Source organism: Trachemys scripta, chromosome 4, assembly GCF_013100865.1.
Source record: "Trachemys scripta elegans isolate TJP31775 chromosome 4, CAS_Tse_1.0, whole genome shotgun sequence".
In the NCBI taxonomy this organism is placed as follows: Eukaryota; Metazoa; Chordata; order Testudines; family Emydidae; genus Trachemys; species Trachemys scripta.
In genome coordinates, this window is record NC_048301.1 from 97,625,181 (window position 1) to 97,641,603 (window position 16,423).

The following is a 16,423-nucleotide window of genomic DNA, read 5'->3' on the forward strand; positions in this document are numbered from 1 at the left end:
CCTAGAAAAGTATTTTATTTACAATTTTTAAAAAGAAACCAAATTCATATAAAAGGAATCTTTTGAGAAGTATGTCACACTTCACAAGTTATTTAAGATTTAAAATTTGCAATATTCTAAAATTAAGCCACAATAGGTTTTGTATATAGAACATGGATAACTGCTAGGTTTTCTAAAAAAGTCTTAATTTTTACAAGATGATCCCTCTTAACAAAATCATAAAGCAGCTTAATTGTGAAAATATATTGTAATCTATTGTAAAAATGTTTTTTCTATAGTTGGATCTTCTAACTGTATATATGCTACTACACATTCTGGACAGAAGAAAGTGCTAAGAAAAGAGAGGTAATGCTCTTTTAAAAACACAGCTGTATGTTATTTTTATGAGCAGAGAAAGTCTATTTTAGTTTATCTGACACAATGCAGGGACCTCATCTTGTGTTAGTGAAGCAGTATGCATGCTTATGACGCTATAAATACTACGGACAGAACAGCATCTTCTCCACGAAGGAGAGGCTTCCCAACGCTCTTCAATGCGGGAGACCCCTTCACGGGGTGATTCCCTTTAATGCTCTTTTGTAAATCTTTCCTTCTTAAGCATGGAGTACTGTTTGTGTCATTGACAGATTTAAGAACTCCCTCCTTCACTGCCACTGCAGCAACCCTCCTAAAAGTGACTTAAAGCTTCCAAATTAGCTCCAGGTGCAAGTCATTTTTAAGAAAGGGCAACTGAAGCAAGCTGGATAAATCCCCTTTACATGTGGTAGCAATTAACACACACACACACACACCCCCAAAACCTGCAAAATTTTATTTGCTGAAGGTAACTTTTGCAAAGGCAATTAAAAGTCACGGGGACTAGGGAGACTCCATCCCTTAGACACGGCAACAGTAAAACAAAAACAAGCAAACAAGGTGTTTGCAACAAGTCCCTTGAGCATGACCACCACTACCGGGCCTGCATTGCAATACAAACAAAGTCCGAGGCATGTGCGATGGGCGCCTCCTCTGCCCCCGCATCTGCGGCTAGGGGCGGCGCTGGCGGGACACCTGCCCGCGAGGCAGAGCGGCGCGCAGGGAAAGCAGCTGCTGCAGCGTGCGCGGGGGAGCCGACACCCGCCCGGACCCAGCGCCGGACAGGGGAGCGACCCGCTCCCTGAGTGACGCAGCACGCCAGAGGCGCGGGCCAGGACAAACCCCCGGGGAGCGGCGGCGCTCAGCCCCTGTCCCGCGGAGCACGGGCGGACGGGGGGGAGCCGCTCCGGCCTAGCCACCTCCCCGCGCCCCAGCCGCGTGTTTGTCATGGAGCTCCGTAGCGGCGTCGGCCCCGAGCGGCATCCCGAGGCGGCGGCGCCAGCGGGGAGGAAGCTGGTGCAGCTGAGGCGGCGGCTGTGGAAAGCAGGATGGGGGAGGGGAGGAAAATGTACAAGGCGGGCGGGCGGCAGAACCGCGGCTTTATTAATGTCAGTCGGCGCTGCCCCACTGCCCCCGCTCGCTGGCTGCCCCGCTCCGCTTCCCCGCGCGCGGCGCGGAGGGGCCGGGCCGGGCCCGGCGGGTCGGCGAGGCAGCCCCAGCCGGAGATGGCGGTGGGTAGAATAAGGCACACTGGGTAAAAACACATTTATATACTAACCTCGCCGAGAAATTTTCCAACAATTCCTCCGTCCGACCACCATGCACCAGGACAGGAAACGGCCGCCTCAGCGCCCGCCCGCTCCAGAGCCGTGCGGGCGGGCCCCGCAACCAGCATTTGCCGAGCCGCCATTGGACAGCCGGCACCAGAAACCGCCGCCCGCGCACTTCATTGGTCGCCGGAGGCCCAACGCCAACCCCGATTGGCTACGCGCCGCGGGCCCTGTTCCCCGCGCCACGGCCTCTCAGCTATGCTGGGTTCGGGGCCGCCACCGACGCCATTTTGTATCACGGCCAGTGAGGCGCCTGTGCGTCAGAGAGGGAGCGAGCGAGCTGGGCGCCATTTCCCCGCAGAGTCCGGGGAGGCAGACGGTAGTTAGCACCGCTTCAGGGACTCCGAGCGTTGGGCTCGCTCTGGCGGGCAGAAGCCTGCGGCTTTCCTTATTCATCCAGCCGGGGCGGACGCGCTCGCAGAGAGGAGGCTAGTAGTGTTCCTGCCAGCCCCATGGGCCACCTGGTGCTATAATGGGGGGCACAAGCCTGCTCCGTCCCGGGGCCAGGGCTGCTCCCAGCTCAGGAGCCGATCCCTGCCGCATGTAGTGTAGAGCATGAGCCTGTCGCTCCACACACACCGGGGAGAGCCCTGGGCTGTCCGTCCCGTCCCCCCCCCCCACCACCACCACACACAGGGAACAGTCTCAGCCTAGACCCCGTCCACTCACGGGCTCAGCACCTTGAGCCCCGCGCCGGGCACCTCCGGGGGGGGGGGGGGGGGACCCACTTTGGCTTCCCCTCCCCCACGCAGGCTGGAGATTGTGTAGACCCCTAGCTTGGTCCCTCCTACGCATGGGCTCAGCAGCCTCACACACACTGGGGGGAACCCCAGCCTGGCTCCTCTCAACTGCAACGCTTTGGGCCACGGCCTTTTCTTACCGGCCCCGTTGGCATGTAGCCCCTACCTGTTCAGGGACTCCAGCTTGACTGGTCCTCCTGTACCCGCTGATGGGGGCCAGCGCCAGCCTTTAATCTTCCCTTGACATTAACAACAGTGACAGGGGAGATGAGCCCTATAGCAAGAGCTGCCCTGCAAAGGGACCGTGTCTGTTCTGTCCCTATTCTGGCTGCTGGCACTTGTGGATTAAGGTGAAGTAAGACAGATTCTCAGGTGGAAATTGACTAACAATGAAAGGGGAAGAAGAGAAGGCCCTCCTAACCCACCCTGATTCTTCACAAATGTCTCCTATCTTAATTATATTTTCTTTACCTTTCGGTTCTTGGCAAAGGTTTTAGAAATTCAGAGAATAGGATCCCATTTCCACTGTCAACATTCAGCTCTTAAAAACTTTAAATTGAGGTGGTAACAAATATACTAGCAATTGTTTATTAGGTTTTTACCAACTCTTGTAGGCACACACTTATCTCGAGTTATGATGTACAGTTATTTTAAACATAAGCATTTCAATTTTAAAAGATTGAAAATCTCATTTTTGATCCTTCAAACAAATGAGAGAAAGGAACTAATTTTTAACTGCACCTCTACCCCAATGTAACGCAGTCTCCGGGAGCCAAAAAATCTCACCGCCTTGTAGGTGAGACCGCATTATATTGGGTTCAGTCTGGTACGGCATACCGGCAAGAGCTGGTACGCCATGCTGGCCTGGACTGGCTTCCCCAGCCATGATTTAAAGGGCCCGGGTCTCCAGCCTCTACGGGGAGCCCCGGGCCCTTTAAATCACCGCCAGAGCTCTGGCAGCAGGGCTTAGGCGGGGATTTAAAGGCCCAGGGCTCCCCACAGCAGCTGGAGCCTCTAGCCCTTTAAATAACCGCCCAAGCCCGGCTGCCAGAGTCCTGGCGGGAATTTAAAGGGCCCGGTGCTCCAGCTGCTATGGGGAGCCCTGGGCCCTTTAAATCACCGCCGGGGTCCAGCAGCCAGGCTTGGATGGGGATTTAAAGTTGCCGGGGCTCCATACAAATTTGGATACAATGCAGTAAAGCAGCCGGGCTCGGGTGGCACTTTAAAAGGCTTGGGGCTCCCCCCTATTTACTGCCTTATATCTGAATTCATGTTATATCAGGTCACGTTCTGTGGGGTAGAGGTGTACCTGTAGTTTCAAAGCCATTTAATAAGTTACTTGATTAGGGAAAATAACCCATGTTAACACATCACTAAGATTTTGAGATAGAAAATTTTCCCCTACTGGTAAACCTTTGCTATCAAAGAGATTATAAAATCTATAATACGTCATGAATATTAAACATTTGGACTGCTTCCCATAACCACGCCAAAAAAGTATAGCTAAAATAAGCTTTTTAAAAATCCTCAGGGGTTTTCTACACATGGTGTTATTCTGGCATAGTTGTTCCTGAATAACTACACCCTCAGAAAAGGCCTGATTGTGTATATGACAATTGAATAAATGGATCTACATGTTTACTCTTCCATTAGGAAGAGATTTGTCCTTTTTCATTTCTTAGTTGAACAAACAACACTTGATTCTAGATTTATCAACTTCTGTGTTTTGTTATACACAGACATCTAATTAGAGTAAATGTAGAGTCTTATTCCTGGGCAACTTCGTGTCTCTCACAAATTAATGTGGCCAAAAAATAATTCAGATAGGAATCGTTCACCTAGAGCTCTATCAAATCCTATAACCTGGTCTTCTTTGTATTTGTTCTGGTTAGTTGACCTTGTCTCTCCTCACTCTTCTTTCATTACTTTTTCTAGAGCCAAGGTGGGTGAGGTAATGCCTTTTATAGGATCAACTTCTGTTGGTGAAAGAGATAAGCTTTTGGGGTACACAGCTCTTCAGCAGGTCTTGATATTGCCTCACCCACTCTGTCTCAGATCCCGGGACCAACACAGGTAAAACAACATTGCAAACCTTAATTTTCCTCTCTTTCCCCACCACATGTAGTTGTGTTAAAAAAAAAGACCAAAAACCCACCTTCATTTTCAACGTGAGTTAAGATACACCTGCTAGTTGCTGCACTGTGCAAGTGCGACCAGACCAAGATTTGTTGTGATTTTTTTTCCCATTCTACACCACCCTTTTTTCATAGTTTGATTTAATGCATTTTATGTAATGTTAAGTTACATAAAGCATTCATCTTGAAAAATCCCAAAGTATCAACAATTGATATATGTGCACAGAAATAGAGAAGATCATCCGTTTTGGAGTGAAAATTGATATCTACCTGACACATATCACAACAGGAAGAAAGGGGGAAATTTTGCTTTAGACCAACCAACCAAAATCCTCATCTCTGTACTTTGGGACCCTTAACATCCACACAGAACTGGCAGACCCTGATTAAGACCTCATCCAAAACACATTTTAGCTGAGTTGTTGCAGTATCAAATCCTTTTTTATAGTACTTCCAGACTGTGTCAAACATACATAATTTAACTGGGTTGAGAATTACTTAGACAAGTTAGATGTCTTCAGTCAGTAGGGCCTGATGAAATACATCCTAGAATCATTAAGGAACTGGCTGAAGAGACCTCGGAGCCATTATCAATTATTTTTGAGAACTCATAGAGATAGGAGAGATCCCAGAGAACTGGAAAAGGGCAAATACAGGACCTATATATAAAAAGACCAATAAAGACAACCCAGGGAATTGTAGACCAGTCACCTTAGTACTCAGAAAGATAATGGAGCAAATAATCAAACAATTTGTAAGCACCTAGTAGATAATAAGATGATAATATAGTCAACATAGATTTGTTAACAAATTTCAAACCAACCTTCTACCCTTGACAGGGTAACATGCCTTGTGGATAAGGGAGAAGTAGTAGATGTGATTTATGTTGACTTTAGTAACTTACACTTTTTTAAACAGTCTTTTGTGACCCCCTCATAAGCAAACTAGAGAAATACAGTCTAGATTAATCTACTATAAAGTGAGTACACAACTGATTGGAAAGCTGTACTCACAGAGTAGTTATCAATAGTTCACAGTCAAGCGAGAAGGGTGTATCGAGTGGGATCCTGCAGAAATCTGTCCTGGGTCCACTTCTCTATTTTCATAAATGATTTGGATAAAGGCATAGAGAATACACATATAAACTTTGTGGATGATACCAAGTTCTGAGGGGTTGCAAGCACTTTGAAGGACAGAATAATTCAAAATTTCTTGACAAACTGGAGAAATGGTCTGAAGTAAATCGGATTAAATTCAGTACGGACAAATACAAAGTACTACACTTAGGAAGGAATAATCAATTGCAGGAATACAAAACAGGACATGATTGTATAGGAAGGAGTACTGCAGAAGAGAACTTGGGGATTACTTGGGGACTAAATATGAGTCAATAATGTAATACTGTTGCAAAAAAGTGAACATAATTCTGGGACATATCAGCAGGAGCATTTTAAGCAAGACACAAGAAGTAATTCTTTATTATTTAGCACTGGTAAGGCCTCAACTGGAGTACTGTGTCCAGATCTGAGCACCACACTTTGGGAAAGATGTGGACAAATTGGAGAAAGTCCAGAGGAGAGCAACAAAAATTATTAAAGGTCTAGACAACGTGACCTATGAGGAAAGATTGATAAATTGAATTCACTTAGTATGGAGAAGAGAGGAGTGAGAGGATATGATAGCAATCTTCAAGTATGTAAAAGTTGGTTATAAAGAGGGTGATAAATTGTTCTCATCCACCGAGGACAAGACAAGAAGTAATGGGCTTAAATTGCAGCAAGGGAGATTAAGGGTAATGTCTTCACCACCCTCCGGATCAGCGGATAGTAATCAATCGGGTTCGATTTATCGCATCTCATCTAGATGCGATAAATCGATTCCCCGAACACGCTCCCCGTTGACTCTGGAACTCCACCAGAGCGAGAGGCGGAAGCGGAATTGACGGGGAGCCGCGCCCGTCGATCCCGCGCCGTGAGGACGCAAGGTAAGTCAACCTAAGATACGTCGACTTCAGCTATGCCAGGGGTCGGCAACCTTTCAGAAGTGGTGTGCCGAGTCTTTATTTATTCACTCTAATTTAAGGTTTCGCGTGCCAGTAATACATTTTAACATTTTTAGAAGATCTCTTTTGTTAAGTCTATAATATATAACTAAACTATTGTATGTAAAGTAAATAAGGTTTTTAAAATGTTTAAGAAACTTCATTTAAAATTAAATTAAAATGCAGAGCCTCCCAGACCGGTGGCCAGAACCCGGGCAGTGTGAGTGCCACTGAAAATCAGCTTGTGTGCCGCCTTTGGCACGCGTGCCATAGGTTGCCTACCCCTGAGCTATGCTATTCTCGTAGCTGAAGTTGCATATCTTAGATCGATTCCCCCCTCCCCCAGTGTAGACCAGCCTTTAGGTTAGATATTAGTAAAACCTTCCTAACTCTAAGAGTAGTTAAACACTGGAACAAATTACCTAGTTTGTGGAATCTCTATCATGGAATTTTTTAAGAACAGGTTAGACATGCCTATCAGGGACTTAGTCCTTCTTGAGTGCAGGGGACTGGACAAGACAAGCTATTGTGGTCCCTTTTTGTCGTACATATCTGAGATTCTATGAGATGGGAAGAACGAGTATGAAATTTAATACCACACAAATAGCATGCTATTTGCATTTTGATAAAGCAGTAGAAAATGAACATATCCTCCCTAAATAGATGTCCATAAGTAATTCCATCAAGACATTGTGGTGATAAATTAAATGAAAACATGAATAATTTGTGAATGTCAAGATATAATTTGTAATGGAAGACATGCATGGTGGGTGGGGTTTGATAGGACAGCTTCAATTACACACAATAGTTGAACCAGTCTAAAACTGGTTTTAGTTGGCAGGGCCGGCTTTAGCAAAAGCAGGGCCCAATTCCTGGGGGCGGGGCTTGCCGCATGCCCCGCCCCCAGGAATCGGGCCACGTTCCGGTCGGAGCTCCGGCCAGGGTCGCGGGGCTTGGGGCCGGAGCCGAGCCCGAGCCGAGCCAGGTCAAAGCCGCCGGGGGTGCTCGACCGGGGGGCCAGGCCTGGCCGCGGGGGCCGGGCCGGAGCCAAGCCGGGCTGGGGGTGCTCGGCCGGGGCCGCTCGGCTGTGGCCAGGCCGGCGCACTCAGACAGAACCGGGGCCAGAGTGAGCTGCTTGGCCGGGGCTGGACTTGGCCGCGCCGCACCTCCCCGGAGCCCTTCTCACGCCCCTCGCCACCCCAACTTACCTGGTGCTGCCTGCCTGCCTGCCCGCCCCTGCTTCTTTTCAGACTTCCCGCGAACCTCTGAGGAGGGGGAGTGTTCAGGAGAGGGGAGGAGGGAGAAGTGAGCTGGGGGCACGGTGGAGAGCTGCGGCGCGGGGCCCTCTTAGCACGGGGCCCGATTCAGCCGAATTGGCTGAATCGTCCTAAAGCCGGCCCTGTTAGTTGGTGTAAATCCTGCATGTGGTACTCAAATCAATTTACAACTGGCTTATCTTGATTTAGAAATTGGATCTTATCAGTTCTTCCCTTTGGGGATCTTGAGCCCCAGCTTTTATCATCTAACATACAATTAGCGAAAAAGTGTAAGGGAACATTGAGAGCCCAAAGCATTTTATGGGGAAGATGCATCAGAAAAGATGCCAGATTTTCCCAAGTCATCATTTACCTAACCAAGAATCTGGCATGTGGGGTGCTGCAGTTTTCCCTTTAGTGGAGTATTGGGGAGTTTTGCACTTAGGTGTGGCAATGTTGAGCACTGTAATACTTAGCTTTTAGGTGTCCTGTTGCCGAATGGAATCCTCAGCACCCTAGGTCCCTCTATATGTGCATAGGGGGAAGTAGGCATCTAAGAAACAGATTCACAGAAACCACCAAACTGAGAGGAAAACCATTTTAACAAGCCAGTAGGAAATGCCAAGGAGAGGGTGGGTAGCCTGAGCTTCGGGGTATTGTGGGATACAGCCAGCCATCCAGATTCCTGATCTGGCTGCCCCCAGATAGGTTTTGGGCAGATTAGGTATACCCTGAGCATAGCTACCAGATCAGATACCACAAGCAAGACAGGTCATGGAGCACCTAGTATGGGCTTAGATGTAAGCTAAGGCACCAGGCAGTTCATCAGCATTGGGATTTAAGTGGTTTTATGTATGCCCACTGGTAGAAACTTAAGTATGTACAGGGTTAGGTGTCAGCTAAGTGGAGGTTTCAAGGATTTAAGTGGCAGCTAAGTATTGGCACCTAGAGTGGCAGGCCCCTATGTCACTTTGTGCATCTAGGCCTTAACCCCTGAAAAGGCCTTGACTAGTGAGGATCAGAAAATTTGTTACTGCTAATTTCCTTTCTGATAGCGTTTCCCATAATTCAGGACATCTGGGCTGCTCTTCTCCCTCTAGCTCCCAGAGGTAGATCAGTATTTTGGAGCCGCGTGGTTTGGCCATTCCACTTCTATTCCTGCTGGCTACCAGGTGCATTTTCCCCCAAGTTTTGTAAAACTTGCTGTTACACTGGCAGACCAGCCAACTTGTATATGACCCATAAGAATTTGACAAGAGACATTACAATTGTAATCAAGACAATTCACTTATTTATGAATCAAAGAAATGGGGATTGCTAGCCTAATTAACAACCAATTCATTTGTAGCAATAGGAATCAAGGGTAGATGCTAAATGGTTTTGTCTGTTTACCTATATCCTGTTAGAAGTTTAACAATGTAACCAAAGTAGCTTGTAGCTGCTAATTCCCTTTCATGTCTTAATTGCTTTACATTATATATGTGACTGTGTCCAGTTAACCTTAAGATCAAAGATGTGAGATACTGCAGGAAACTAATAGTATTATCTACATTGTCTTTGTCTTAACTATCTGTTATAATGAATGACTGGCTGTTGTCTTATAGTGTAACTAGATTACCTGTACCAGGGGGTAGCCGTGTTAGTCTGTATCTACAAAAACAACAAGGAGTCTGGTGGTACCTTAAAGACTAACAGATTTATTTGGGCATAAGCTTTCGTGGGTAAAAACCTCACTTCTTCAGATGCATAGAGTGAAAGTTACAGATGCAGGCATTATATACTGACACATGGAGAGCAGGGAGTTACTTCGCAAGTGGAGAACCAGTGTTGACAGGGCCAATTCAATCAGGGTGGATATAGTCCCTGCTCTCCATGTGTCAGTATATAATGCCTGCATCTGTAACTTTTACTCTATGCATCTGAAGAAGTGAGGTTTTTACCCACGAAAGCTTATGCCCAAATAAATCTGTTAGTCTTTAAGGTGCCACCAGACTCCTTGTTGTTTTTGTAGATTACCTCTGTATGCATAGGAAATAGAAGATTCAAACTTCAAAGCACTGGTCCATTGTCTATTTTTCCTCGGAGGAAAGCACTGCTCTGACAATTGCTATGAGGAGGTTTGTCAGCCTGCTTGAGAGCTATAAATAAGAAGCCTTAGGCCTGATCCTGTCATCTTTATGATGCTTAAACTTTGAACAGGGAAAGTGTAAGTCGTACAACTAAGATCTTCTAAATAGTTATTTGGAATACCCTGGAAAATGCGTGCAATGACTCTATTAGACTTTACATCTAAGCTGCATTTGGATTCAAACTTTTTGGGATGATTCCAGAGACTTTTACAAATCAGCAGCCTTGCCATCTCTTTTATGAAACTGACCTTTACACTCAGTTGTATGTATATTGATCTTTTAACCATTTATAAATCTTTCTTTTTCCTTTTATTAATAAACCCTAGATTTAGTTATTAAGCATTGGCTGTAAGCATGTATTTAGATAAGATCTGAGGATAAGTGTCTGATCCTCTGGGATTGGTAGAACTTTATGTATGGTGTATAGGGTTTTCGGTAACCCCTCACTATATTAGACTTGGTTGTCCAGATGGAAGCCAAGAGCTGGAATGCTGAAAGGGAACTGTGTTTGGCTTCTTGTTAACCACTGTGGTACTATAGAAGCTCTTTTGTTACTGCCTTAGTGAATCTAATTATAGAATAAACCACCAGTTCTAGGAATTGTTTGCCCTATTTCTTGCAGTCTGCCCTGAGCGTTGCATTCTCAGTGTGGTCCATCTAGGCCCCTGGTCACACTTGTATAACATCATTAACAAATATTCCAGCGATAAAATAATTACATTCATTACATTTAGAAGATGGTCATATGGTAACAATTGCACTTAATATCTGACCCTTGACTTGTGAGCCATCTGGGATGGGTAGAATCTGCTATCAGAAAGGAAGTTATCTGTAAGAAGTTTTTCATTATACACCCCAGTGCCTTCCACAATTCTGGATGGCAGGGAAATAGCAAGCAATGAACAGAACGTTATGAAACAAACATTCAGGGGGAAAGAAGTGTAACCCCCTTTTTATGAGCTCACTCAGAAATCTGTTATTTCTGGGCTACTGCTTGCAGCATCTTCTTGCCAAAGGAAATCTCTACAGAAGACAAAAGGTCCATCTTATAGTGCTTAATGAAGGTATCAGCTATAGACCAAGTGGTCGCTTTGCAAATTTCTTAAGTGGACACACTTGTTCTGTCCGTGAGGTTGCTAAGTATCTTGCAGAGTGTGCCTTGATCCCTTTTGGGGCAGGAGCCTCTGACAATGTGTAGGCTTCCACACTGCATGGCCTAAAATCTAGCTAGCAATGAAAAACTTGAAAGCTCTAAGTCTCTAGCATTTTAGGTCAAAGGATACAAGTAGATGTAGATTCTGTATACCTGAGATACATTTTCAATGCTCTTCTGACATCTAAAGTGTGCCCCATCTTTTCAATTGGATATTATGGTTTTGGACAGAATGAAGGAAGCACAACCTCTTTGGAAATGTGGAAAGAGGAATTTACCTTTAGAAGAAAGGATTCTGGTGTCCTGAACACACAGTAAGGCTCCTGCATACATAAGGCTACCAGCTCTGGCAAGTGCCTGGCATGCACGAGAGCTACTAAAACAAGTCTTAATGGATAAATAAAAGGCTGACTCTTAAAACAGAAGCTTGAAGGGATGGCTCATCAGGGTGCTCAAAAGGTAATGGAAGATCCCATTTTGGCTGATCAGACTGCTTGTAGGAATCTGGCTACCTGTGGATTGTTTACCAAGGACCCCAAGGATCCTTTGAATAGCATGTCATTAAGAGCAGACACCTGATACATAGTGCTACTGGGCTGAAGACCTCTAGCTGTACCTTCTTAGAGAAAGTCCAGAATGGGTAGAATTCCTGGATTTCTGGGATTTGCATTGTGGTTTTGGCACCAGTTGCTGAATCTGGACCAGGTAGAGTATGCTTTTAGTGTCAATACTCTCCTAGATGAAAGCAATGTCTTAATGATTATGACAGACGGAGTCCATTCCCCCTCAATAGCCAGGGTGTTAGTTGAATCCATTTTTGTGTGGATGAAGAAAAGGGCCTTGGCAAGAGGCTATCTGGTCTCCTCAGATGCTTGAGTGGGGGATCTAGTGTCAGCTCTATCCCATCTGAGCCTCAGCCAAGGATGATTTATCAGCATTATCATCGCCTTTTCTTGTTTTATTTTCTGAACCACTTTCCCCAGTAGCAGAAAGGGTGGAAATGCATAAAGTAGGCTCTGTGGCTAACTGCACTATTAAGCATCAGTTCCTATGGATCTGGTGTCTGCTTTGTGAATTTTTTTGGTCTCTTAATTCATACAATTCACGAACAGGTCAGTTGATGGGAGGCCAGACGTCTAACCGATAAGCTTGAAAATATTTTGATTCAGGCAGCTTGGAATTGTTGATCCTGTGACTGCTGAGCCAGTCTGCCTTTTGATTCAGGTCTTCATTCTGTCCTTCAGAGCGATCCACATCAAAGAACTCTTCTGCTTACCTCATTATTTCCACTTCTTCTATGTGTAGAGCCAGACTCCTTGTTTCCCCTTGGTTGTTTCAATATGTGACCGTAGTCATATTGTCTGATTGAACCAGAATATGGTTCCCCCTGTGGGTGGAACCTTTGCAGAGCTAGATTGACCAATCAACTTTAGGTTTATGCTGTGAGCCTTTTCCGTCTCACTCCAGACATCCTGAGCTGTTTGGGTCTCCAACTGAGCTCCCCAGTCCTCTAGGCTAAGATCAGTTGTGAGGACTAAAGGATCTGGAAGGCAGATGGGCATACTTTTGCAGACATTGTCATGAACTGACTACAGTTATAAGGAGCTGAACACCTGTGCTGGACCCTGTATTTGATCTTTCATTTGTTCTGGGGAGTAGTTCTTTCTTCTTCGAGTGATTGCTCATGTGTATTCCACAGTAGGTGATTCCAAGCCATCCCTGTTGGAAGTGGGTAGGAGTTCACGATAGACCGGGACAGAGTACCGCCCTGCCGAACCCGGCGTCATCCCTAGACTGGGAGACGATCGCTTAATGCGAAGTGAACGTGTGAACTGAGGCCCAAGTGGCCGCTCTACAACTGTCTTGGATAGGAACATGGGCTATGAAGGCAGCTGATGAGGCCTGAGCCCTCATTGAGTGTACCCTAACGATTGGTGGCGGGGGAACCCCTGCCAGGTCATAGCAGGTGCGTATATATGAGGTAATCCAGCAGGAAAGTCGCTGGGTGGAAATAGGTTGCCCCTTCACCCAAGGCAACAAAAAGCTGGGAGGATTTCCGGAACGGTTTGGTCCAATCTAGGTAGAATGCCAGCGCTCTACGTACATCGAGCGTGTGGAGGCGGCGTTCCTCATTGGAGGAATAGAGCTTAGGACAGAGCACGGGGAGAAAGATGGTCTGATCCATATGGAAGGCAGAGGCCACCTTCGGGAGGAATGCCGGGTGTGGTCGAAGCTGCACCTTATCCCTGTGGAAGACCGTATAGGAAGGTTCCGAGGTCAAGGCCCTGAGTTCCGAGACACGGTGGACCAACATGATTGCTACAAGGAAGGCCACCTGCCATGAGAGGTGAGACCAGGAACTCATGGCCAGGGGTTCAAAGGGAGGGCCCGTGAGTCACGACATAACCATGTTCAGGTCCCATTGTGGCACGGGGGGTGTAGCGTATGGGAACGAACGGTCAAGGCCCTTCAGGAAGCGGGAGGTCAGAGTGGGAGAAGACCGAGTGCCCTTGCACTGGCAGGTGGAAGGCTGATATGGCTGCCAGGTGTACCCTGACTGCGGTGGGAGCCTGTCCTTGGGTCCTAAGGGACAGGAGGTAGTCCAGGATAAGCTGGAGAGGTGCGGAGGAGGGGGAGACCCCCCGCTTACTCGCCCACTTGGAGAACCTGGACCACTTTGCCACATATGTGCGGCACGTGGACGGCTTCCTGCTTTCCAGGAGGAGCCGCCTTACCTGCTCCAAACACCTGCCCTTCTCATCTAGCCACGGAGCAACCACGCTGTCAGGTGAAGCGTGGCTAGATTGGGATGGAGGAGGCAGCCCCCATCTTGGGAGAGGAGGTCCGGGCGAAGTGGCAGCGTCCTTAGGGGGACCGCCAAGAGGCGAAGAAGGGTCCCATACTAGTGCTGGCGGGCCCAGACTGGGGCTATGAAGATGAGTCTCGCTTTGTCTGCTTTTACCTTTTGCAGGACTTTGTCGATGAGGGGGAACGGTGGGAAAGCGTAAGGGAGCCAGCCTGACCACCGCAGAAGGAATGCATCGGAGATCGTGCCCCTCCCCATCCGGAGCAGAACCGGGGGCAACACCGGTTCTGACGGGTTGCAAAGAGGTCGACCTGGGGAACTCCCCAATCTCGGAAGAGCCGGTAAGCGACCTCCGAGGGAAGTGACCACTCATACTGGGGGGAGAAGACCTTGCTGAGGTAATCTGCTTGCATATTGCAGACGCCTGGGAGGTGCACAGCCCTCAGGGAGATATCGTGGGCTATACAGGGTGTCCCGGCAGAGGGCTAGGGAGCGAGTCCTGCCTTGCCTGTTGATGTAGTACACGGCGGCGGTGTTGTCCATGAGGACCCTGACCAGCCTGCCACAAAGGTGTGTGTGAAAGGCCACATATGCCAACCGTACTGCCCTGAGCTCTTTGACATTTATATGAAGAGAAGTCCGGGATCGACCACGTCCCTTGGGTTTGCATGTTTCCTGTGTGGGCTCCCCAACCCAGGTCTGACGCGTCAGTCACCAGGTCTACAGATGTGCTGGCATCCCAAAAGGGAACCCCTTGCAGCATATTGCTTGGGCAAGACCAACATTGAAGGGAAGCTAGTATTGGGGACGGAACCATGAGAACCTTGTCCAGCCCATCCCGGGCCTGAGAGAATTGGGAGGCTAGCTAGAGTTGGAGGAGCCTCATTTGGAGTCTGGCATGGCAGACCATGTAAGGGCACGCCGCCATGTGTCCCAGAATTCGAAGGCACGCTCTTGCCATTGTCACTGGGAAAGCCGTGACCGAGGCGATGAGATTTCTCAGGGCCTCGAACCTGACCGAGGCGATGAGATCTCTCAGGGCCTCGAACCTGTCTAGGGGGAGAGAGGCTGTGGCCCTCGAAGAGTCCAGCAGTGCCCCCAATGAACTCTATGCACTGAACCGGAACTAAGGTTGATTTGGTCTCGTTCACCACTAGGCCGAGACTGGTGCATGTCAAGAGGAGCAGCTCCACGTGGGCCTTTACCTCAGAATGCGAGTCGCCCTTGAGAAGCCAATTGTCCAGGTAGGGGAAGATCTGTACCCGCTCCTGCCTGAGGTAGGCCACTACCACAGCCATACGCTTCGTGAAAACCCTGGGTGCTGTGGATAGGCCAAATGGAAGGACCGCAACCTAGTAGTGGTCCAGCCCCACTAGGAAGCTGAGGAAGTGCCTGTGCCCCTCAAAAATATGGATGTGGAAGTAAGCGTCCTGGAGGTCCAAGGACACATACCAGTCCCCCGGGTCCAGGGAGGGGATAATAGAGGCCAGGGAAACCATATGGAACTTGGAGCGGGCCAGAAAACTGTTTAGGCCCCGTAAGTCCAGGATGGGCCTGAGGCCCCCTTTGGCCTTCGGGATCAGGAAGTACTGGGAGTAGAACCCCTTGCCCTAGAATTCTCCTGGTATTCTTTCCACCACCCCCAGGTGCAGTAAACTGTCCACCTCCTGCCCTAGGAGGTGGGCATGCTCTGGGGAGGGCGGGTGGTTTGGAGGGGGTGGGGTGGGGTGAACTGCAACATGTAGCCCTTGGCAATGGTGCTGAGGACCCACTGGTCCAATGTTATACAGGACCACGCCATGCGGAAGGCAGACAAACAGTTGCAGAACACAAACTTTATTAATCCGGGGTCCCCCTGGCAACTGGCCCGGTGCCCCGCTGCAAATAGTTAAAACCGTTTTTTCCCTGCCGCTTGCCCTTAGAGGGGCCAGGCTGCAGAGTGGAGCGGGACTGTCGCTGAAACCAGCATTTTTGGTCTCTCGGTCTCTTATACGGGGGCTCGTATCTGCTCCTCGCAGGTTGAGTCGACGGTTGCGGTTTGGCCTTGTCCTTAGCTGGAGGGACGTAGAGGCCCAACGTCTGCAGGGTGGTAAAGAAATTCTTCATCCGATGCAGCCTGACATCCATCTGGTCCGCGAAGAGCGCTTTCCCATCAAACGGGAGGTCTTGCATAAGGGATTGGGCCTCCGTCAACAGTCCAGACAGGAGGAACCACGATGCCCTGCGCATGGAAATCGCCGAAGCCATCGAACGGGCTGCAGTGTCGACTGCGTCCGACGCCGCTTGCAGGGCCGCTTTCGCCACTGCCGCCCCCTCTTCCATCAGGGTCTTAAAGTCCTTCCTATTCTGATCCGGGAGGAGAGGCTCAAACTTAGGCAGAGACTCCTACAAGTTAAAGTCATATCTGCTCAGCAAGGCCTGGTGGTTGGCTACCCTGAGTTGGAAACTTGCCAAGGAATAAATTTTTCTACCAAAGGA

General features: G+C 48.3%; 1 protein-coding gene and 1 long non-coding RNA gene across 3 annotated transcripts in view; one reads left to right on the forward strand and one right to left on the reverse strand.

Annotated features, from left to right (window-relative positions):
• The window catches only part of ZNF143 (zinc finger protein 143), a 69,279-nt gene extending 67,560 nt beyond the window's left edge, over positions 1–1,719 (reverse strand). Inside the window, exon 1 of the mRNA XM_034770038.1 lies at positions 1,634–1,719. The gene's annotated coding sequence lies outside the window, so the exon portion shown is untranslated. The remainder of the gene's footprint in view (positions 1–1,633) is intronic.
• Positions 1,720–9,828: 8,109 nt separating this feature from the next.
• Positions 9,829–16,423, forward strand: LOC117877229. 2 transcript variants are annotated; one of them, XR_004645653.1, is made up of 5 exons: positions 9,829–13,486; positions 14,111–14,286; positions 14,366–14,515; positions 15,103–15,189; positions 15,964–16,423. It is a non-coding gene; the product is annotated as an uncharacterized LOC117877229 (long non-coding RNA). The 2 variants fall into 2 exon arrangements; XR_004645652.1 differs by lacking the exon at positions 14,366–14,515.